General features: G+C 46.3%; 1 long non-coding RNA gene across 2 annotated transcripts in view; it reads right to left on the bottom strand.

The window, feature by feature from the left end:
- Nucleotides 1-23,594, bottom strand: part of LOC117608400 (uncharacterized) — an 87,409-nt gene that overhangs the window by 16,744 nt on the left and 47,071 nt on the right. For both annotated transcript variants that reach the window (XR_013063561.1, XR_004582330.2), the window contains exon 2: nt 16,109-16,271. This is a non-coding gene — a long non-coding RNA (uncharacterized LOC117608400). The remainder of the gene's footprint in view (nt 1-16,108; nt 16,272-23,594) is intronic.

Raw genomic sequence — 23,594 nt, forward strand, 5'->3', positions numbered from 1 at the left:
AAGAGAGCGAACCCCTGGGTGGCAGCGAACGTCGCGGAGTGTCTCGATTCGTCGTTTGCATATGAAAAAGTTGTAAGCCGTGCGCAGTAGATCACTTAACTCGGTTCGATAGTCGCCGGCTGCTGGTACAGAGGCGCTCCATCAGGCCAATATCCGCGCGATATTGCCGTTTTATGATAATGTTATCAGCGCCCGGCTACCGATGAGCTAGCGTGATACCAATACACACACACATATGGACGCACGTGTAACCACACACGGACAGAGAGAAATGTTGAAGCGACACACGTATGTACGCAGGCTGGTTTCATCAAACCGGGGATTTAGTAATCTGCCGAGATTTATGAACGCCGGTTCATCCCTTCGTTCCGCCCGGCATCGTTCCTGCTGATTGTGCCGAGCATCCCCGCGCCACCTCGATGCTCGTCTTCCATGCTTCCCTATGAAACCCTATGAAAGCCTTGCTGGCTGCTTGCGTTCGATCCTTTTGGATTTTTATCGCGGTCGCCGCGAAATTGACTTCCAACCGATGATGCTTCAACTTGCCTCTCGGTCGACGCGTTGCGTCTTTCAGAAAAAGCTTTTCCATTTCTGCTAGATACTTCTTCCTGCTTTATTTCTTTTCTCTTCTCTGTTATGCGTTAAAATTCTAAACAGTAGACGGAACGTTCGATTTCTCCGCGAGCTGGTTTCATATCCACCGGAGCTTCAGACCGCTATAATCCTCCCTCGCTCCCTGCTGCAGAAAGCAAAGAGCTCTCCGGGTAAACATAAATAGAGAATAAAGTTTGGTCGGGCATTGAGCCGCGTCTTCGAGCTTATAAAGTATTCGCAAAGGAGTCAGGCACGATGGGGTGGAACGGAAGGGTTGGAAGGAAGGGTTGTTCGAGAAGGACAACTCGTCGTGGCCGCAGAACGCGAGACGAGGATCCCGTTTGCGAGGGATTTTAGTTTGTTCAAGTAAATTATATTCAGCATGGTGGATGTGTCACCCTCTTCGCATCCCTCTTCAACCACCGCCACCACCACCACCACCACCATCGCCACCCCCTCACGATTTTCGTCGAGCCGCGTTCTCGTCGACGCAGACGCGAATTACCAGCCACCCCACAGCTACCATTCCCTCCTTGCCTATCATGAATTATTAATTAATTGTTTCAACTAACGGAGTAATTTATTATTCAGCTCTTGTGACGGCTGCTGTGCCGATTCCGCGATACGATGTCGGGGAAAATGGCTTCCGGCTGGTTGGATTTATGCTCCTTCCCTTCGACTTACTTTCTGCTTTTTATCACCGGCGAAACTCAAACTCGTGGAAGATTTTCATTGAATTTGAAATAAAACATTGTTGTAAATCCTGAGAGGATCGACAAGTAAAATTACAGAGAATTAGACGAATTTTCGGCAGAGAGACCCGGTTACGAATGGGGCTGTTTGAAACGAGTATAAAAGTAAATCCGTTCGTTCTTCACTTAACACGTGAAGGAGGATAATTATTTCGCCGCACGAAACTGGCGTTCACCTGTTCGCGACGGTTGCTCGAGCAAATTAATATTTACCTTGGCTGGCACCCCAATCTACCAAGGCATCTACCTCTCGCTCACTTATTAATGGATATCCCACCCTATCCGGTATACACCACCCCTCCTAGTTACCTCTCTCTGTTCGCTAGACACGCAAGCCGCAAACTTTGATAACCGAGCAGCCAATTTCCGGTTGCGGTTCGTCGACTGGTTACTCCTACCGTTCGGGGCTCATCGGTGTGCGTTAAATCTAATTCAGATTGACGTTATGTTAATTTGTGCGACGCATACTATTTTCTGCATTTCATTTAGGCTATTATTTTAAATTAGGCTTTTAACAAGAACTTAAGATGGTTGGTCATTTAGGTAGAAACAAAGATGTAAGTTAGGATTGATGTTCAGTCATTTACTTAAGGGAAAGAGAAGCTTGGCTACGGTTCATCAGAAATTTAAGTAGAAAGACAGAGTTGCAGATGGAAAGGGCTGGAAGACAGGAAGGCCACTTTCACCGATGGCAAGAGGTTCGCGTGACGGCCACCATATCGGCTCGCTGATTGTTTGAACAAAGCAGCATGATGAGCCCGCACACAGGTACACAGACGGGTCACGTGTTACCGTGGTTCACGTGACGCCGGCCATTACGTTCGAACCACTTAATTATAATATCGCTCAGAATTAAACTGTGCCCGGCGCGAGCACCTACTTGTACCGCAATTATTGCCCGAGCCCTCGTTATTACACGCAAAACCAGCCAACTTGAAGTTCGCTTTTCGATTGCGAAGACACGTGATTCGTTCGGGAATCGGAATGAAACGGCCGCCGATAATCGGGAATCGATGCCAGCGAGGATGAGCTTCGGCGAGCGGGTTATCAGACTTGTTAAAAAGTGATTTATCGGTTGAACCGGTGGAGGGGGGGAAGGGAACTGAAAGGAAGACAGCCCTGAGGGAAATGAAATGCTCGGCTCCTTTTCGAGAGCCAAAATTAAGGAGATATTGAATGTCAGACAGGTGGAGGTTGATGAGGATCCTCTTCGTTTTTTCTTTTATTACTTACGCCGTTAGTTAATGTTGCGTCATAAGGGTGACGACGTAAGATTTATTTCTCCTTGCCTGGATCAGTAGAATTCCCATCGAAATTCACCAGTCATTCTTATCTCGGTAGTTTTATTTATCCATCGATAGGAATAGGAAAAAATCCCACGATCTTTATGGATCGACAGGATGTCGTGGGCCAAATGGAAGCCGGATCATCCAGAGATAACAGGCTGACAGTGGGCATGAGAAAAATTAGCGATGTACGCCTGTAATCCTGTTCAATGGCAGCGCGTATCGAATGGTCGGTCCACGTGACAGGAAGCGTGTCGAGAATTATGCTACATCCCCGACTGAATCGTGCCAATAGATCATTAAGTTGTACTACGGGCTGTATTATGACAAGACAGCCGGTTACGGAGGGGTTCGAATCGACGATGAAGAGGGAAAGAGACACGAGGCTGGGGGATCGCTCGTTTTTCCACGTCGTCACTCCTTTTCAAAGAAGCCACCTTTTTGATCGGACGGCTGGGACCGTTTAGCGGAGGGCTTTTAGCATTTTGCAGACCTTTAATTTTCCGTTTGCAGATCTTACTCCCTTTTACCTTCTTTTGGTTTTTTTTTTTCAATTCGAGTCTGATTACGCGAAGACAACGTATTCCACTTCTCTTCCTTCCAAACTTAAATAATACAACAATTTCGCGCGTGTAAAAAAAGAAATAAAATAAAATAAACTACCAACTAGTCCCATTTGATGGATGACAGAAGGAACGACCGTTCACGCGTAAGGTAAAGGCATATTATGTAGATTAGGGGTGTCGAGGATCAGATATCCAGGGCATTTAATAATGCTGTTCCTGTCAAAACACGCACCGTAGCCAACTGAGGGTATAATGCAGATAAATTGCTCCATGGAGAGCATCTGAGGGGGGGTTTGGTTCGATGGAAAGAGATGGGAGAAATGAGGTAAGAAAGAGAGAGTAAGGGATAACCCCCTTGTCTCGACTATTGTGTTTGTTACCATCAGCAGATCACATAGGGGTGTTTTAATATGGAGTCGGTGCCCAGACCAAAGATTTGCGCGTAACTGTGCAAACAGCGGGAGATCCCTGTCCATGAAGCCGTGAAACTATCCGCTGACAGTTTCCAGAAAGCCCGTTACGAATCGACAAATACCGACTCGTTCAATTTTAATCCTTATAGAATTTTAACAAATATGAATAATAAAAATTTCCCAAAATGGTAGTCCATTTCTTAGGGAAAATTCCCATGACCGCTACTGTACATTAACCTTCACCTCCAAACGACTCAAGTTTCGTTCCGAATTTTCTTCTGACATTTACTAGGCGAAAGAATTCAACAGAGCTGGTTGTCACGCGACAAATTTCAACCTTGACTAACGCAACCCTTTGAACCGTCTCGTTCATTACGAGAACAGTTTCCGTCCGTCCAAATATTTCCATCGATTCCAGCCGGCTGTTAGCCAACAATTCGATCAAAAAAAAAAAAAAAAAAAAGAAAGAAAAAAAGAGACAGGAATAGAAAGGAAATTCGAAAAACAGCGTAACTCAATCTCTCTCAAAACGAAACGCGTCCACGCAGCGAAACGTTCAACAAGCCGCGTTCCCGTTTTTGCTAAAAATTCCCGGCCGGGTCTGGCCTTCAATGCGTTCATCTATTTTTCATTCCGACCCGTTCGGGACCCGGTTCGCTTGCTGACAATCGGGTGATCACAGCTTTTCAGATGGCCTGGAAAAAAAAAAAAGAGGTTCGAATCGGTCCGACCGAAGAATTGCGCGCGGCGCACCGAAAATATTCAATGGACGAAAAAAACCGGAGAACAAAAAGGGGAGAAAAAAAAAACAAAAAAAAAAAAAAACAGGACCGGTGATTACACGATCGCATCATTGTGAACGAGGTTTCGATCTTTACAAATTTCATGAAACAATGGCCGAGCCCCGGAGACCGTGGATTTTCCACTTTGACGTCAGTTTTGACCAAATATTTGCCGAACGAAATGGAAGTCGCATGGCCAGCCAGTGGGCATTGATCGATTCTTTGCTTCGTTCTCCTACCAACGTTTACGAGCATCCCCTTTTCCAGTTTCCGGTTGGCAAGATGCGGAACTATATCGATGATTATTGGAACGATACTGATGCTTTCATTGATACCTTACAGGCACACGTTTCATTACCAAACTACAACGTTAGTCCATTTTTTTATCACTTCACGTGATAATTAATGAAGATGAAAAATCTTTCGAAACGCCATCGTTATAAACATCCAATCGATTCCATTCCTGTTTATACAATTTTCAGCTGGAAAATGAAATTATTTCGCAGTATCGTAAAAATTTGTAAGGAAGGTCGAAATGCGCCTTCAGAGAGACATCGAAACGGTGCGAATTTAAATTCACCACGGTGATCTCTGGGAAGTTGGCTAGGTAGTGGAAAGTTGTTCCCGGAAACGGGAGCAAATCCGTGAGTCGGGATGCGTAGTCGAAAAGCGGGAAACAGGAACAATACCGCGACCGAGTCGGTTTGTCCCTAGTCGAAAGAGAAGAGAAGAGAAGAGAAGGCAGCTTTTCACGGCATCGGGAAAGCGGAAAACTAGCTAACGACTCGACAATTCGCCCTTATTCGCCAATCTTGGCCCTGCTTGCCAGCGAGGCTGTTTAGCCGAGCGTGTCGGCCATGACTGAGGGTGCGACATGAATAACCGAGTAGTTGAATTCTGCTTGTCGCCGCTCTATAATATTATCAGAGCATTGTGCCCGACTAATTAACTGTACTAATGCAATCCTTGCTGATTACGCATTCTGCTCGCCAGTTCTCGAGCTTCAACTTCCGTTGAACAGGCGGCCACAGGATGTCGCGTGAAACGTTTCCAAAAACTCAACTCGAGTATTGAACAATCAGACAAGTAGCAGAACTAATAGGCTTTGCTAATTAGCCCGAGTTATTATTATTATTATTATTATTTCATAGTTTTTTAACGAATTTTTTTGCACAGCGAAACTTCAAAGGACTCGGAACGAAGTTTCGATGACTGGTGGGCGGTTAAGTAGAAAAAAGATGTATTCAAGGTGGCAACACTTTCCCATCCACAGGGTCGTTGTGTTGTTGCCGTGCTATGGATCCAATGAATTCCACGGCTTTCCAATTCCGTTCTTAGAAATGGAGTTTGGATGGAGTTGATGAGGTTTCCTCTGGAAAATACACACTCGAGTCGCCGCGCAACGGAGGATGGGGTTGGTCGTTCTCAAACTTTCCTTTTTTTTTTTTTCTTCTTCTTCGCGGGGGAATGTATCTCGGGGGCAAGAGTGGTACGAGTCAAGGGGTTTGGTCAGCGGCAGAGATGGACCAGGCGATTCTATTGGTCAGATGTGATGCGCATGAGCCGTGGGGGTGAATGAGAAACGACGGGAACCTGCAATATAACCTGAAGAAAGACTCGATCGGAGTCAGGTCACGTAATGTTCCTCCACCTCTTCGGGCTCTACTTTATAACTTCTATTAATCCTTTCGCATCGGGGCTTAGGTTGCCCTAATGAAAAATCCCTTCTCCAACGTCCACCGTCCCTGGCCGTTTCCATTTTTCCGTGTCCACTTCTATGGGGGCGACTGTAGCTACGATAGCTGTTCGATTATTTCCCATATCTTTAGGGGAATCGATGATGCAGAACCATTTTTTAAATGGTTGCAATAGGTTATGCGTCGATGTCTACCAACGTAACCTAAGTTATTCTAATACTACTTGCTTTACAAACGTGACCTAGACTCTAACTCTAACCATTCCAAAGTAATTAGCGTATCCTACCGCGTTAACGATAACATGGTCTAGCGAAGCAAACCTAACCTAAAACTTAGAATTCTCTATAACTGAAGCCACGTAAACCCCTAGCAAAATGTGTGAAACCAGTCTCCTATACATAGAAGTTCATTGAAACATGGATGACAAGGCAGTCAAAGCGTCTCTTCTACCAACAACACAACAACGGTTGTTGGAGGTTGGTCTGTCCTCAAAATCGCATCCAATATGTCCATCTTTTAGCGCGACGTACGCGAGCCGGCCGCCGGCGCAAACAGATCAATGCTCCGCGTTCCAATATAAACAGTATTATTGAAACAAAGCGGGAGGCGGGAGGTGTATAGCCGGACGAAGTTGGCTGTTGGGGTAACGGCGAGGGGGGGGGGGGGGGGGGGAGGCGGGGAGGAGGGGTACAGGATTGCCGAGGAGGATGAGGGTTGATGTTTCTGCCGGGCTGCGGAGAATGAACGAGGGGAGAAGAGTTATGTTGCCGCGATATTGTACTGCGCGGCACGAGGCGAACCTCGTGCAAGGGGGTGGGCTTTCCTGTTGGCCCCGTTGCTTCCTTTCCGCCCCCCTCGCCCACGAACCGTTCGATCCTTTCCCCAGACAGCCTCGCGAAAACTCTGTCGATGCTGTATTATGTGTCAGGAATCAGGGCTCTTTGATGGGTCTACGCGACCGTCACGATGCTGCTTGTTTTACGCCGTTCTTCGCGGAAAAAGGGGATGGCGAGTGATTGCCGAGAACTCGAGAGGGTGGTAACGCGCGTACTTAAAATTTGGAATGCTGCATAATTATGTCGAAAGTTTGTAAAACCTTTCCAATTGCAGCAAAGAAAAAGAACGATGGGGGTAGCAATTATTCGGAAAAACAGACATTGCCGAATTGGCCTGATCAAAGTGAAAGTTTTCCAGTCCATCTGGGATCAGGATGGACAGAACGGTGCAACACGAAGCAGCCAGTCAACCAGGTTGTCTGTCCGGAGGGTGGGCGACTGGCTGGACGCAGTCAGCTCGGTGTGAAATTAGCGCAGATGTCGCGGTGACGGCTCATGGTGCAGCTTCTCTGTTCATTTTCCAGGAGACTGGATCGGAAAGGGGACGCAATTCCTGCGAGTTTGGATTTTCAGCCGGTGGCATTAAATGCTCGTTGACCCAATTAATCCTGCCCGAGGAGTTGGCCAAGGAAATGTAATTCTGTCGTATTATTATTGTTAATTCGTTAAGACAGAGGGCAAGACAATCGAGTAGAAATTAAAAAAAGAAAGCTGTCTTCTTGATTTCTTATCCGACGTCTCATTTTAAGGGAGTAATTCGAACATTGACATCCCCCTATTATTTTTGCCACTCTGATTGCTTTCTCTTGTCACGCGAAAGCAAAATGTATCAAAGAGTTGAGCAAATATTAATAAGCGATCGAAAGGGTTGCCACGTCAATCTTTCTTGTTTCCTTATCGCCGAGCACAACTCTCTCTCGGTTGTTCTTTCAACAGAAATTGTTTCTCTTCGCTCCATTACTTTTAACATTATTGTTCCCTTAGTCGCTATCACTATCAACCGACTGCGTACTAAAGAAAATTAAAATCCTTCTCTGCTTGAAAACCGAGAGCAGGAATGTAATCAGTAAAACAGGTTGCTTTTCCTTGATTGAAAGCCAGCATCGAGGATCTGGACATAATGCAAAAATCCAATTCACCAAGTGGCAGAAGCTCGCTCCTCTAACGGCGGCCATATTTTCGAATATAAACGTTGAAGAGGCGTCGAGCGCCATTGTGGAAAAAAAGTCATCTCGTTTTGAGCCTAGGATATCGTGTTTCTTGATCGCGTCTACTTCAACGTCGGAGGGTTGGAACCCTCGTTGCTGAGCCTCGCATCTTCTCGACTCCGCCTTGACTGCCGCTTTGATCAGCCCACAACCCCAAACACCCACTATTATGGACAATCAATCGAAAAAATGGAGCCTAGCCACCCCAGAAAGCTGACCACCGTACCATGATTATGGAACCCTCCGCGGCGGACCCTCTTGGGATGATCACCTCTCGCTGAAGGAACGTTTGCTTTCCTAAGTAAATCGGTTAACGGTTTCCCTTTGTTCGCCTGTTCGCTCGTTCAAGAAAAAGGGAGACCATTTTCTCTTACTGTTTTCCACATTTCGCTGGTATGTCAGAAAAATGTAATAAGGGTTATTAATAATAGCAGAAGAGCCAGTTCTGCTGAAATCGTGCAATGATAACGGAAACAGCCATTCCATAGAATAGAAGAAAAATCGTGGTTGCAGACGTTCCGTCGAATTTCTCCCGCGAGTCCGTTGAAGTTAGTTCGAGAGGAAGGTAGCGTAACGTCTAAACAGGAAACGAGGAAACGAGGAAACGAAAACCCAGTCACGATTGTTATTGCAAAAGCGGTACGGCCGTCTTTCGTTTCGGCTGTAACAAGAATGACCGCATTATTCAGGACGCGTTTGGAGCAACATGGCAACGGCAGAAGCAAGGGGTGCACACAAGAGGGTTGTGGGGTGGGTGGTGAGCAATCTCCTTGCCGCGTCTCTGCAGCCAACAATCCGCGTCGATAAATAAAGGATTGGCTGCTCCTCGGTCAATATTGATTTTTAAATTGACCGCCGAGCGAATCCGCGCCCTCCCCTTCGTCCCTCCCTCGGCGAGGGGTTGGCTGCTAGAATCTATCCTCGATCAGAAGGGTGTACACGTATTTGTACGCGTTTGTTTGTAACGGTTCGTCCGTGTCTGTTTCTCTCTCTGAACCTCTTCCGTTCTCTCTGTTTCACCCTCTCCCTCTAACCTTCGCTTCCGCCGGTGTGCGTTCGCGCGAGCGCACACGTATTCGGGGATAGAAATTCAGTCGGGCATCGGTCGCCGGTATACACGGAATTTGATTATAAATAAATGCGAGCGGCACCGAAGCCCAGCCAACCATCTAGCACGGTGTACACGGCGAGGGTGGGTCCGAGGGGCGAGGGTCGGTTAGGTGGGTGGCGGTCCACTCCGTTGCATCCATAATGCAGAGACACGGTATGTTTGCGTTCCCCTAAACAGCCCCCGTGTGTGTTCCCGGATACTTGATGCTCGGTTTGTCCGCAGGAATCGGCTTGGCCACCCTTCGAAATTCTGCGATCGCTGGATACCACCCCCTCCCACCTTGCTCGATCATCACCCCCCCTCCCCCCCCCCCCCTCTCTCGTCCTACCCTCTCGTTCACCGTGATTTCGTTTTGAATTTTCAACCGATTCAAAGCAATGGATTTCGAGCTTCCCAAATTGCTTTTACGAAACAATATTTATTTTAGACAACCAATCGTTATGGCAATAGAAAAAAAAAAAAATAATTTTCATAAAAGTTTCTTTAAATTTTCCTATGAAATTCGCAAAAATGACGATTGGCGAATGGTTATCAAACGATTCGCGGTGGCAGCTTTTAATATCGGAATTGACTTTGGTGTCGCGAAGTTTCCCCTCGGAAATTTCAAGGCTTGCGAGGGGCAAGCCGATTATCACGGGTATTCACCGAGAGATGGCGCAGAGGGGACCGCACGTGGGGGGGGCGATTAAAGATTCTTTGATGTTCTCTCTAAAATGTTCCCGCTGAAAGGCGACCGTGTGCCGAGCAATTCCGGCAGGTGAGCAGGCCGTAGGATTTCTCGCACGCAGGGGGATCGTACGGTTCATTTAATTGTGGGAATCCGAACCTTACTGGGAAACTTCTGAAGCCGCTTAATAACTTGGGAAATCCTTATGTACACCTTCGTGTTGGCCGGGGAGCGCACAAATTGAAATTAAGACACCGCATCCGGTTAAGCGAGTGTCGGCAAGATTCCATGGAATTTCCTATCCTTTCAGAATAACCCGAGTCTTCTTCCATCTATTTTCTCGCGGTATTTTTCATAAATACAAACCGAACAAATGCCTTTCAACCTACCGAGATGAATAATTCTTTGAAACTTACAACCTACCGCTATAAACTTATGGGAAAGTTAAATTAAAAGTCGGAAAACTCTGTATGCACGATGAAATAGGAAGCAAAAGATCGGTCCACATGGAAATTTATCCGTAACGGTGAAATCGAAATCGTTGGCGGAGGCGTTGAGAAAAGAGTTGGCGCCTTTTGAAACGGTACACTCGTCACCGGTCCAGTTTTCAGATAACGTAGCATTGTTGCGGCCCTGTTGTAGGGGGATGGGGGTGCGTCAGGCAGGAAGAGGGTCGAGGAGGAGCAGACGGCGGCTGAGGAGGCGGCAGAAGAGGGCGATGGAGAGAATAAGAGCACGTATACATCGAAGGGTGGCAGGGTGAGTTAGGGAGGAGGAGGGGGGGGGGGGGGGGTGAGAATAGCACGCGCACACAGAAATTCATCCCTGAGAATCGAGGCTGTGTGTCCACTAGTATGGCGGCTGGCCGCTCAATGCACCCTCCACCCTCGCCGCTGACCGACGCCGGGCGTCGCGGCGGCCGGCCCCTACACGCCCGTTGCCATAGAAACGCGCTGTCATTAAAGCATCGCCTTATCATAACCGACGCGCAGCCTTTCTCTCTCTCTCGCCGCTCCTCTCTCCCCTCCCTAGCCGCCATCTTTACACCCTCTCAGCCCACCATGGACACCGGCCGGGGATCCTGTCGGCTGCAAAACCCTCCCTGTCCCTTCCCTCCCCTTCCCTACCCTAACCCATCCTGGCCTTCTCTTTCCATTCTCCAGCGTCCTCGCAGCTAGCCGCGTGTGTGTGCCGCTTGCGGCTAGTGGTCACGCGCGCCATCACCAACAGGGCAGCACGAGTTCTTGCGCCCTTCAGTACGCGTCCTCGCACCCACTCCACCAGCACCACTCGGACTGGAAGACTGGACGCGAGGATTAGTTGTCTTTGATGAGTTCCTACCGTGGAACGAGCCTCGTCCTTCCATCAAACGATGCACTACGCTTCGCAAACGACTCGATTCTTTTTATCTTCTTACTAATATAAGAGATTGAAATTGAAACACACGCAAGCCTTTTACCACTTTCATTTACATTTTAAGATTAACGACAGACCGGTGCCCTGCCCTGGTCCATGAATCAAGCTACTCGAAAGCTATGAACGCATGCAAACGTTTCAATCGGAAATACATAAATAAATCGCATAAGCAGTTCTCAACAAACGTATTGAAATTCATCGACGCGCGGAGAACCGTGCCCCTTCATTCAGCAGCCATAACATTCGAGCAAAGGGAGTTTCAGAACTGTGCTGCCGGAAGTCGAGTGCGTTTCTGTGTATCTCATTAATTTTATTCCATATAATATGGGGACCTTGGTGGCGCTGATTAATGGAATCGCGCCACACTTTCAAAAGTACAACCCCTACGGTAGAACCGAGCCGAACGAGTCGAACCAGAATCTTTGATTTATCGCGGGAATAATCGAGATCTGCGAATCGAATTGCGTGAAAGTATTCAGAATAATTAATTATTATTGCTAAGATTTTTTTTCTTCGTTTAAATACAATTTAGGTAGATTTTTTACTTATTAAAACAAAATATACTCTTTTTAATGCAAAAAGCATTTTTCATTCGAGAGAAAAGTGAATCCACAAAATTCTAATCGGATTTCACGTACCACTATGTCCGCGTCTGTGTGTGTCGTTTCAGAACGTATTTGTCCACACGACGGTCTTACCCTCTGGCCTGAACCTACGACCCCAGGACCTCTCCCCTCTTAATTCTCTCCTACGTTAGCGAGGCCGGAAGGCTTCGCGGCCCTCTACCAAATAACGAGTCTCATTAATCCAATTAACCAGTAAATAATGGGATAGCATTTTCGTATTTACGAGAGAATAGTCGGAACCGGCTGGTAATGGAGTTTTGAGCTGACTATCAATATATTCTTGCCCGGCCGCGGCAGAACAAAGTGCGGGTCACTCGCTCACTTAGTTAACCCCTAGCGGCCGGGGCTTGCAGCCCCGGGGACATCAATTTCGTTTCCTTCTTGGCCCGGGAAAATCTGATTTTCGGCCAGCTTCTTTTCAACACGATTTCCACATCGAACTCTCTTCAGACTAAAGAAGATCCAGTGAAAAATTCAATCTGATTTTCATTAGGTGCCATCTTCTTATTTTCTCCATGTTCGGTATCCTCACATTTTGTTCTTCAATCGGTACATCGTTATGACGAACGTCGATTTTTAATTAATCACCCCCGAGGTAGAAAGAGCGAAACCGAGAAACCATTTCAAAGCCAAAAACGCTCCGGTTCTTTAATGAAAATTGTTTACACCGTTAACGGCGATCTCGAAAGAGGAGAATTGCTTTTCCCTCGGAGCGCGAGTCAGCGAGGTTTGGGGGGGAGGGACCAGGGTGGTTACAAGCAGTACATTCGCTGCACGTTTTTCCTTTGGATCTGTGGAACGGTAAGGATATCCATTCGCGTTGGCAATAGAAATTACAACGGACCACGTAGCTAGCTCGCTCTCTCATCATTTGCATATTCGTTTGAAACAATATCCTGCTGCTCGAGGCTGTCGCGCTCTCTCTCTCTCTCTCTCTCTCTCTCTCTCTCTCTCTCTCTCTCTCGACAGCTCGGAGCTGTTCGACCGTTTCAATTAAAATAAGCATACGCTGGTAGGTAGCAGGAACCCCCTGTCGCGCCTCGACGCCCACCCTCACCGCCCTCTTTTCGTCGAGGAACGACGGGAAAAGAAGATACCCTCGGTATATTGCTCACCATCCGCGAGGACTGAATGCGAAAGTAGCTGTTGAAAAGTTGGGAATATTAATGTTTTCTTTTTCCGCTTCGATGGAAACATGGGCCTTGATCGGCGAATGATTTCCTCGCGGTGGATTAAATTAGCCCCATTGCCTTCTCTGCTTTTACTTTCGACCTTCTTTGTTATTGTAAACACTGAGAGGTTAGGTTAACCTAACCTAATGTTCCCTTGCTGTGAAACGAGAGGTTAGGAAAAACCTGAATAAAATCCGAAATACCAGCATCGAGCTATTTTTCACGAAGAATTACATCGGTATTTTACTATTAGGTCGAAAATAATTTCACCGAAATAAATACGATTCCAGACCGGATATACAAACGGCATAGTGAGCGGCCAATAAGAAGGGGGATGCAGAGTTACCCTCGGAAGTAAGGGTGGTATATATATATATATAGGTATCGGTAAGAAGGGGGTGAGCGGTGAGAAGGGATGGTGGGGTGGTTGGAAGTCAGCTAATATTTTTAGACACCACCAACCCCTAGCCTCGGTTCCTCGATGCTCACCTCGCCACCCCTGCCACCCTAGCACGTGTATATATAAGATCCTTTAAATGGGAAATCGAAACGTTTCGGAGATAACTCTCCTCGGGTGAGAATGTATTCAAAATGGCTGCCACCACGGCTCCGAGCGTTATGGATGGGAAGGAGATGGCGGGTTACCCCTCTATGATGATACGAAACATATTCCACCCTTAAGAACCAGCAGCCTGCTCCCCCACGTCGGCTATAAAATAAAATTCATCGTCTTCGTCCCTTCGCGACGATTCTCGGTCGAACTAGAAGATGGCGGACCAGAATGCGCCTTTCCAGAGCTTTACTCTTCTCTTTTTTTCTTTTTCAAGAAGGCGTAGTCACGAAGGAGAATTTTAAATAAGATATTAGGGAAGTTCTTTATAAATTTTAGAATTCTTAAGCAGCTGTTTTTTTTTTGGTGGAAAATTCCTGACAGAAGTAAAAACACGGTGTGATAAATGTGAATTTTTAAAAAATCATTTTCTAATTGCATTTACTGCGAATATTGATGAAAGTAAAATAATTCATGGGAAGGTGAAAGTTCATTTCCATAGATAAGTTATAGCTGTCAGGAATGTAAATTCGAGCAACAGCAGCCATGATGGCTCGTCTATTCCAGATAACGCGGCTGTCGAACGAACTGATGCCTACTTCACCCCCGTGATGCATCGATTTTCACTGCGAAATCCGCCTCCCCCTTTCCCTCATCCACGATACAAAGTCGAGCAAGGAAAACGTTCCCGACCGAAGAAGCCTCAAACCAGCCCTCTTGTCGCTTATGGTAGAAAGAAACACGTGGGTGGTGGGTGAGTGGTCCCACCCAACCCCTAATACATCAAGCTGACATTCGTCTAACTACGTCTCTCCAGATTTATCGCGTTTACCAAGCGTGCTTAATATCGCGCAACGCCTTTTTCACGATGCCACATTCGAAGGGCTGTTTTCCACCTCGAACCCCGCCGGTGTCATTGTAGATCGTGTTGGAATGCAAGAAGCCCCGGTGTTATAAGCTCCCTTCCATTATTACCCTTACGGACGAGTCTGTCTTTCGGACGAACTGCATTCGACATGTGACACTTCTTTTCTACCTCTACCTCTTCCTTTCTACCTTTTCCTGTATGATGTTACATATTTTAACACGACGGATAAATGTAACGTCATCGATGCGATGACGCTTAAACTTCTTTCAACCACCCCTCAAAAATCCGACAGCATTTACACCATAAGCGTGTTCCAAGCTGTTAACCCGTAATACATCCCCTAATTCAAAACGGCGACGATACGATCGCGGCGTGGCAAAGTCCGGAGACGGATCCATTTATCCAGAAAATAATCCACAGATAGGATCGCAGGAATCTGCATCCGTGAACAGGAGATATTTATGAGATTTATGACGATTAGGTATTTATTCGAAGATGGATATCGAAAGGGGTGGCAGTGCTATCTGCAGACGTTTTCACGAAAGCTGCTCGTCACTGTGCGTTCATTTGTCTGCCTAGTGTCTCGGACAAGAAGCGAGGTTGGACAGCGAGGAAACAGTTAGAAACACGACACGGACCACGGATATTAATCGTCCTCACCCTTTCGGGTCGATCGTGAACCGTTTACTTGGTAATCTTTCCAATTGGAAACATGATTTTCAAAAATCGTAATTAAATCGTCCGAAATTTTATCGATATAGGCTATGGACAGGATGTTAAAAGAAATGAGATATTTTTGAAATGTAGAAATTGTTATAAGCCGGTTGGGACTTTTCCCACGAGAGCAGATAGGCGTGTTAATGCAACACCATGCTCGTTATAATAATCTGCGAACGGAATGCACGTAGCCCTGTCGCTGGTCGTCGTTGGTAGCACTAGCGGTGCTATCTCGTGCACGGGATCAGGTCCGATGGGGGTGCTAGCTGTTTCGTAAGCCGGTTATCTAAATACCGTAAATAACAACAAGCCCCCCGTAGCTGGGCAAGGCTGCCCTAGCTAAGCTCACCCCTTTCTGCATCCCCTAGGATGCTTATAACGCGCCACTTTCACGTGCCTCAACGACTTTAACGATTCCTACGCGACCAACATAGCGGAATTACGATAATCTTCCCTTTCGCCATTTTCATGCTTTATACCTTCGATGCAACGGCTAGGGATATTTTAAGTTCACTAGCGTAACTTTAGGTTATGCGTATTTGATAGTACGAACTTATAACCTAACCTTATATCTTTTATACAATCACAGAGAAACGCACACGTTTGTATCTTTATCGTTGCCTGTACTTATGTTATCCCCACGCTGTCCCTTTATCTCTGTTAGTTGGTATAGTGCAGTTACTGTTCCCCTGGCTCAGAGGCTTCGCTATCTGGACCGGCGCGGTTTCAGACAATAGGCGGCAGAAGTATTGTGATAGGTGGGCTTTTCGCGGGATTAAAGGATCCCGTGTTATTACTCAACGTCAAAAAATCAAAGCCAGGGATGCGCTTGGATTAAGACGCTTACCTGACGTCGGATTATGTTTGCCGTTGTTTGGCGCGTGGCTGAAGCTTGCGGCATGCTTTGTGCGGCGTCGCTGTGGTCGCTTTGGAACCAGGAATTGTGGGCCGGCACCAATGTGTAATCCCCAGTGGAAACAGCTGTTGGAACTCGAACAAGAATCTCGAATCTGAAATTTGTTACAATAACGTGTCAGAATATTTCGATGAATCTTCACCTTAGAATCATTTCAAATGGATTAGCTTAAAGGAGGTTAAGTTACGCAAGACGAGTATAAACATAACCTCTCTGTATACCTAAAGAAAGCTAATCACAGTAGGGTATTTTATCGTTAGTTGGTAACGGAATTGAAGCTAAGAAACCGATTGCAAGCGTAAGGAGATTCTTTGTTCCCACAAGTGGGCCTACTTTTGTTGGGTATCGCACGGAACAAATAGAAGGACTTGAGGGCAGTCGGTGATCCGATAAACTGATAGATATCCGGCCGGCATCCACTATAATTAACGCTGACCCCGCGCGACCCGCCGGCAATTTCAGCAACCGGCCGATACGACGATCATAATAATCGCGGCTAAATCTTTCTGCTTGTCAATCAGCCGACTGACACACGACTCCGGTCTGCCCTGAAGCGTTTGCGTGTCCTCCGAGGATCGTTGCGCGCACGCCAGGCTACGTCGATGCTCGATCATTAGGCTCGTCCATGTTTCCTCTGTACCTCGCGTGCGATAGATCGATGCCCGTGGCGCGAGAGATCGAGCCAGGCCAGATGGACATCGAGCCACGTTGCCTTTCGATGCCCCTAATTATTTGGATTTGCGTACAAGCCAGGCATCGTTGGGACCAGAGGTCATCGAGCAGCCTTTCATTTATCCTGCTGACGTTGAATGTTCCAGGGAAAGGAGAAAAATTGTTAAAAGATGTTGTCCGTGGTACAACCATTCTTGGACGTCAGCGTCGAAGACGTGGCGATAATTAATAAACGATCGGATCGGTGAGTTAGAAATTGCTTGGGAAAATCGGCCATTGAAAGGGTAAGCATCGTGGTCACCCAAGAGAGAAGCGTTTCGACGTGGGTCATGTTGTTGGCGCGATGTTTATCGGGCAGGAAGACGCGGCTAAGGAAGCCGAACGAAATTCGAAGTCCATCGGACCGTGGAACCCCGATGCACCTGTTTGATCCGCGCTGATTAGTCTCATTTTTACGGCGCAGCGGCCGCATGTTCTACGCTCCCGGACACTTCCTACCTCGGAATCGTCCAAAATTGCGTAATTTCACGCATGCGGGCTGCCAGTAACTCGCCAGTCCAACGATATCTCAGCGATTAAACTGTTTAGAAACACGTGTAAGAGTTGTCGATCGCATCGCGCGTGAAACGCAAGCCAGAACCGACGCGACGCGACGCGACCCACGCTAATCTACCATCTACGACGCAGTTAACACAGCGAAGTTTCAATTATAATAATGCTCTTCAATTTGAATATTTTCCTAAATTCCTGAACGCCTAAACCTACTGGTACGCCGCCATATTGAAACATGGCAATATTTAGCAGTCTAACCTCACTTCCTAGATCTTATTAACACTTATAACACAAATAAAGTACACTAAATTATATAGATGGTGCAGTAGGTCTCATCTGACGAGGCCAGTGGCGTCGAACGGGTCCTTGGGAATACGTCCACTCCGAACTCCTTCTAAATGACGCCGATGCAGTTGATGACGCCGCTGCTACGTGTAGCAACGGACGCTGGGTCAGCAGATGTACCAAACTGACCGTCGCTTTCAGGGGAACAATAAAGTTTCATGCACGTTGTATCCCACTTGAGTGTCCTATTGTCGTTCGTGTGTATACAATATATCTGTATGTATGTATATACGAACCGGTCAAGATATAATTGTCATTTCACCCACGAACCACTACGGGATGCACTTCAATTTTCTAGAGGACCATGAACTTCTACGGGACACGGTGAATCACGGTTGAAAGTGTTCTCGATCGATGGGGAATGTTTCAACGGGTCTAGCCCGTTCTCGTTTGCCTCGTGGAACATCCCAGTTTTTCGGTCGACTGTTACACAGATGTCTCAGATAACAGGCTAATTGCCAGCACGGAACATTTTTTTACCCTGATGAATCTTTTAAGATTTATCGATGCTTTATAACTATTAGTCCGCATATTTCATAAATCACAACTGAAGTAAAAGCAATGGATACGTGGAAGAAATCGGTCGTACCGATTGCAGAAGTCAATCAGCCCCTAGGGAGGATCATTAAATTCGAAATGTAAATCGCGAAGGGTGCGGCAAGTGGGCGCTAATATGCGCCAGATCCATTAATCATAACCCCGGGGATAGTGGTGAACCCTCCCCCTCGTGTCTGTGAGCCTTGCAAAACTGTGCAAGCGTTCAGAAGCAGAAACAGGTTAACGTTAGACACACCCCGTCGCTCGTTGAGGGACAGCCAGCATTGTTCATGGCGCTGCACTACCCTAAATATTAACAACGAGCGAACAGGGGTCAGTACAACCCTCGAAAAGTTTCCCCCGGGTTGCTCCCTTTCAGTTGTTCCTTCTCGCGAACATCCCAGTGCGGGCCGAGAGGGTGGTGGTGCTACTTGTAGGGCTTTACGAGAACGTTGGAATGCGAAAAGTTTAATCTTCCATCGAGAGAAATTTTTCACGGTTCCTCGGAAGGGATTCTGTGTGAATTTACTACTTTAATAAAACATTTTTAAAAAAGTTTCTTCGGTTAAAGCGAATGCTTATGATTATTGAACCGCCATTACACATTTTTCCCGCGCAAATAAATAACCTTATAAAAATTAATCTACTAAAACAACGACTAATTTTAATCGAATAAAGCAGAAGTTGATTGAAACCCGTTTCGATCTTCGACGAGGAAAAAGATCGGAAAGCAACGGAAAGACGAGGTCCAGGAGACGTCGGTGATCGGCTATCGGGAGAAGTGGTGAAACTGCAGCAATATGAAAGGCGACATCCCTAAATGGAGCAGTTGGTTGTGAAGGCAATATGTATCGTTCATGTGGCACGCGATTGCGCTCACAATGTGACTCCATATACGGTCCTCTACATGTGTTCCGGTCAGTGGTTCTTCTCCCTCTGGTCCAGGCTGCCTTTTCCGGCTGTCCGGAGCTGCATTCCTTATTCGATGCGCCTCTGTCCACGTGCACACTGCTCACCTGTCGGCCCCGGGAGAGAAACGCTCTGCCGCCGATAAAATATCGCCAATCCCCCGTTGCTGCAACTACAGCTGTCAGGAATAACAACCAGCCGATAGCAGAAAACGTTAGGCTACCGGGACGAGTCGCAAAATTCTAGCACTTAACCTAACTATCGGATGCTGCTACGCGCATACCACGCCAAACTCTACGTTTTAACTCGTATATTCACCTTTCACCGTGCGCACGAGTGAATCGGTCTTTTAGGTAATACGTAAGTTGGGTTAGAATTCATTTTTCATCACATTAACGCGAACCTAACCTACGCGTATCGACGCACAGTGGTAACGAATCGATGCGGTCGGATGTATTTAGTAATTATTTAAGGAAAAAGGCATGCTCGCTCGATACCCCACGCAGCATCTGTTCTAGAGCACTAACAGGCCAGGTATGTGCATTATAATGCAGCTTGCACAACGACGAAAACGTTGCAGTTGCAACGCTTCTACCTACTGCCACGAATTACGTGGATATTCCGTTTCCTGGTCAGCCAAGCCAAGAACAGTAAATGCAAATGCGATGGCTTCCCGCGTGGTTAATATTAATGAATGAATTTTCTCTTCGCGCCTTTGGCCGCGCGTCCTTAAATGTACACCTTAAAATATCGCGAACAGGGAATTTGATGCGGAAATTATTGCGGTTCCGTGCATAATTTTCCCGTTAGCGCAGCTCGCGCGTGTAACGAGAATTGCTTGAATTTATCGTCGGGGATCAACTGCCTTTTTTTTTTGTACGTCTTTCTTCTTTGTTACTTTTCAATGCTATTTGTTCTCTTCTGCAATTCTCTCTACACTTCTGTACACGAGTTTCTGTTTCTTTTCATTATAATTGGCTAGGGTAACGAGCTAGTTTGAATATGCATTTCCTAATAGCGATACTACTCTAAGTTATTAACTAATTAAAATTATCGTCGTGCTTTAATTAAATATAGGAAACAAAAAACACTCATCTCAATCCCAACGTGCGGAACGAACCGATTAACAGTGGTCTGCCGATCATCGCACGTTCCCTTGCCTCGTCGATAAAACAGAGAAAGGCTACCTGTCACCAGAGGGCCGTAGGTGCGGAGCAGCAGCTGTCGTTCGCGATGAAAATAATCGTAATAGAATTGTCAAAACGTATCAGTCCCGGTCCCGTTATTTTACGGGGGCTGAATCCGTGCCAGAAGTAGGAAGGGACTTGTTCGTGCCGGGTATCCACCGGTGAATCGTATCCCCCGGGGAATTACTCCGGGTATTATATTGAACTGGAAAGGACGCGGAGATAGGGGTCCGGGTGCAAATGGAGTGGCCCGGGCAGAATATGCTAGTGTCACGGGGACGCTTACTAATACCACGGATTATACCGGAGGATATCTGCACGGTATATCTTATTCGCGCGATCGCTTTAACGCGGCTGCATCTTTCCGCCTGTGGAATTAGCATACTGCGATAAAGCCCGGCCGGGCAGAAGAAACATGTAGATGAGCTTTGGGAGCGAGATGTGACACGGACGAGTAACGAGACTAGTACGATAACTACGTTTGCTGGAAAAATCTTAACAGCCAACGGATTCACCTTAACGCGTATCATATTTTAACGGATCAGAAATCTCGATAATTTTTTCCATTCAGATACGAAGTAGATGAAGAAAATCAAAGTGTTAATGTCATTGAAACGAATGGGAGTTTCGAATGTCCTTGGTCGAATATCTAAAAGAGAAAAGGGTGGAAAGTGCGAGAGTCGTCGATAAATCAGCAGCAGAGTTTTACCCGGCACCGATGACAAACACAATAAGTTCCAATTTCGGTCATTTATATACGCTACGCCCGGGATAATATGACGCCGGATCCTTTGTGCACGCAGGGTGAACGGAAGGAGGGGAAGTTGAACGGATACACACGAGTGACGTCACTTACAAGGACATAAATCAAAGCGAAGGACCAACGTCCCGAGGACGGCAGTCTTGGCTTCCCTAGGGAAACCAAAGGTCCTCTTTTCACTCGACCAGGAATTTCGCGAATGGGGAGTACCTTACAGTTGGTCCACGCGCTCCATCCAAAATTGGGAGGTTTCGAAGAGACTTTAAATGGATGGGACAAGTTCTTTGCCGACTATCAAAGACAGAGGCGCTGCTGAATATCGTCAATTTTAAATAAAAATCACTCCAAAAATGATTCGTTAAAAATGTCACGACAGGGATCCCTGGGATCCCAAAAGAAGTTATTGGAAAGAAACGGAAGCAGCACTTGACGAGCTTTAATTAAGTTCGCTGATATCCGGATTCGATTCGAGCGAGCCTGGACAAACGTCGGTGGTGCGAGGGTGTAAAGAGCAGGAGGGGGAGGGAGGTCGTAGTTGCAGAGCTGCCGGATCGCGTAATGAAATATGCGTGACGAGAGGTCCCACGAGTCCTCGACTCGCACCACCATTACTCAGTTCGGTTCAGCTCGATGCGGTTCCAGTTTCTGCTTCGGCAAGGGTGGCTACGCGTTATATTATTCAATTATGTCATTCCAGTTATACGGGTGAGACTGAGGAACTTTCAGAGGGGTAAGAGGAGAGACAAAGGGACGATTCCCCTCCGTCGCAGGAGTCTAGGGGGTAGCCATTATGAAATTGTAGTTACTCGATTAATTTCAAACCCCGACGCGAGAATTATCATAAGATAATGGGTCTGCTTTAATTCGCTGCTAGAGGGTCGAGAGCGAGTTCAGCCATGTGTTTTATCGTTGATTACTACCACCCCTTCTTTTCCGATCCTTTGCGATTAATTAACAATTTGCTAATAAAAATTCAGAAATTCTGAATAACTGTTTTAAATGACCGTTTGAAAATTTAGCAACGAAGCTAGGGGAAGTGGTGCAGTCTAAGCAAAACTTCTATTATAGTTACCCCACTGGTCGTGGGTTAACGTGTGAAGCTTTCGAACAGACAAGAAGCATACTAAAACCATCTAAAACGATGGAACAGAGCATCGAATAATCCCATTTCTGTCCTCAAGAAGCTCATTCGAGCCGAATTATTGAAGCACCTAAAAGCCTGCCACCCCAATTTTCACCCTCGAGCCAACGCACAGGGTTCAATCTCTATATGATTGCATTTCGAGGAGAAAAAGATTGCCGTGAAAGTGCAGTGATTATCAGTGGTCCGATCGTTGATAAGGTGGCTCTTAAGTGAATCGTCAAATCGTTTCTGCCACCCCCTTTGAATGATGGGGAACAGGGCGCGTGGACACATGTATCGCATGCTGTGCAAACACCACCCTTCCTATATAAAGCTCTATCTATTCTTTCTCCCATGGGGTCACATGCGTCTCTTGTTCGATCTTTGTCCGACACACGTCTGAAAATTGCATTCTTCGTCTTCGTCTGTGCGTAAAAGAAAAGTCTTGCTATGTTTATCCAGCTGGCCGTATTTAAATGTCCTTCTAACGCGGCGTAAAATTATATGCAAAAATCCCCATAAAATATGTAAGTCCCCTTTAATGCACCGGGAAATTGTTGCGTTACGAAGTCGTCCCTTCTGGGATTATTACGGCACGCTTTCGAACCACCCCCCCACTCGTAAAGAAGGGCGCAGATTCTTTTTTCCTCTTTGAAATGGATTTTGAAAAATAACCATCCGACGGTTAATTTATTGGGAATTAACTTACAAAATATTTTGAATAAGTTACATTCTTCCTTTGCGAATTGAAAGGAAATTTTTTGTACGAAAAAAAAAAGAGGGGAAAGAAGTTAACTGCCATAGAAAAATCTGATTCCTAATTGGACGCTCGGAAATTCTTAATATTTGATCCGTCATTGGCTCGTTTAGGGAGAAAAGAAGGCAACTGGTTGGAGGATAGAAAGGAACAGGGTTCTTTCTTGCAACGATTCGTCATAGAATGTTATACCTGGAATTTACACGTTGAAAGGACAACGTGACGAGATGTGTGGTCCAGTAATTAACAGTGTGGGGCCCATCGTGTGGTATTCGCTTCTGGATTTATATACTCGGACCATCGTTCATCTTATTTCTTTAGGATTTCTTCAAATACTTTTTACCTATCAATGATTTTTCACTTCTTTTCGTTGCACCGCTAAATTTTATTTACAACCTTTTTCATTAAACTGCTCTGCCAAATTAATTTTACGATCAATCATAGAAAAGAAAAAAAGATATTTAAGAAGTTACAATAAAATCCCATCGAACATAACATTTTAATTATTTTCCAATACTGTCTTAATATGACAGGGAGTATGGGGTTGGAAGGGGTCCGAATGCAAAGCAATTTGT

This window comes from Osmia lignaria, chromosome 15 (genome assembly GCF_051020975.1).
Source record: "Osmia lignaria lignaria isolate PbOS001 chromosome 15, iyOsmLign1, whole genome shotgun sequence".
NCBI classification, from domain to species: domain Eukaryota; kingdom Metazoa; phylum Arthropoda; class Insecta; order Hymenoptera; family Megachilidae; genus Osmia; species Osmia lignaria.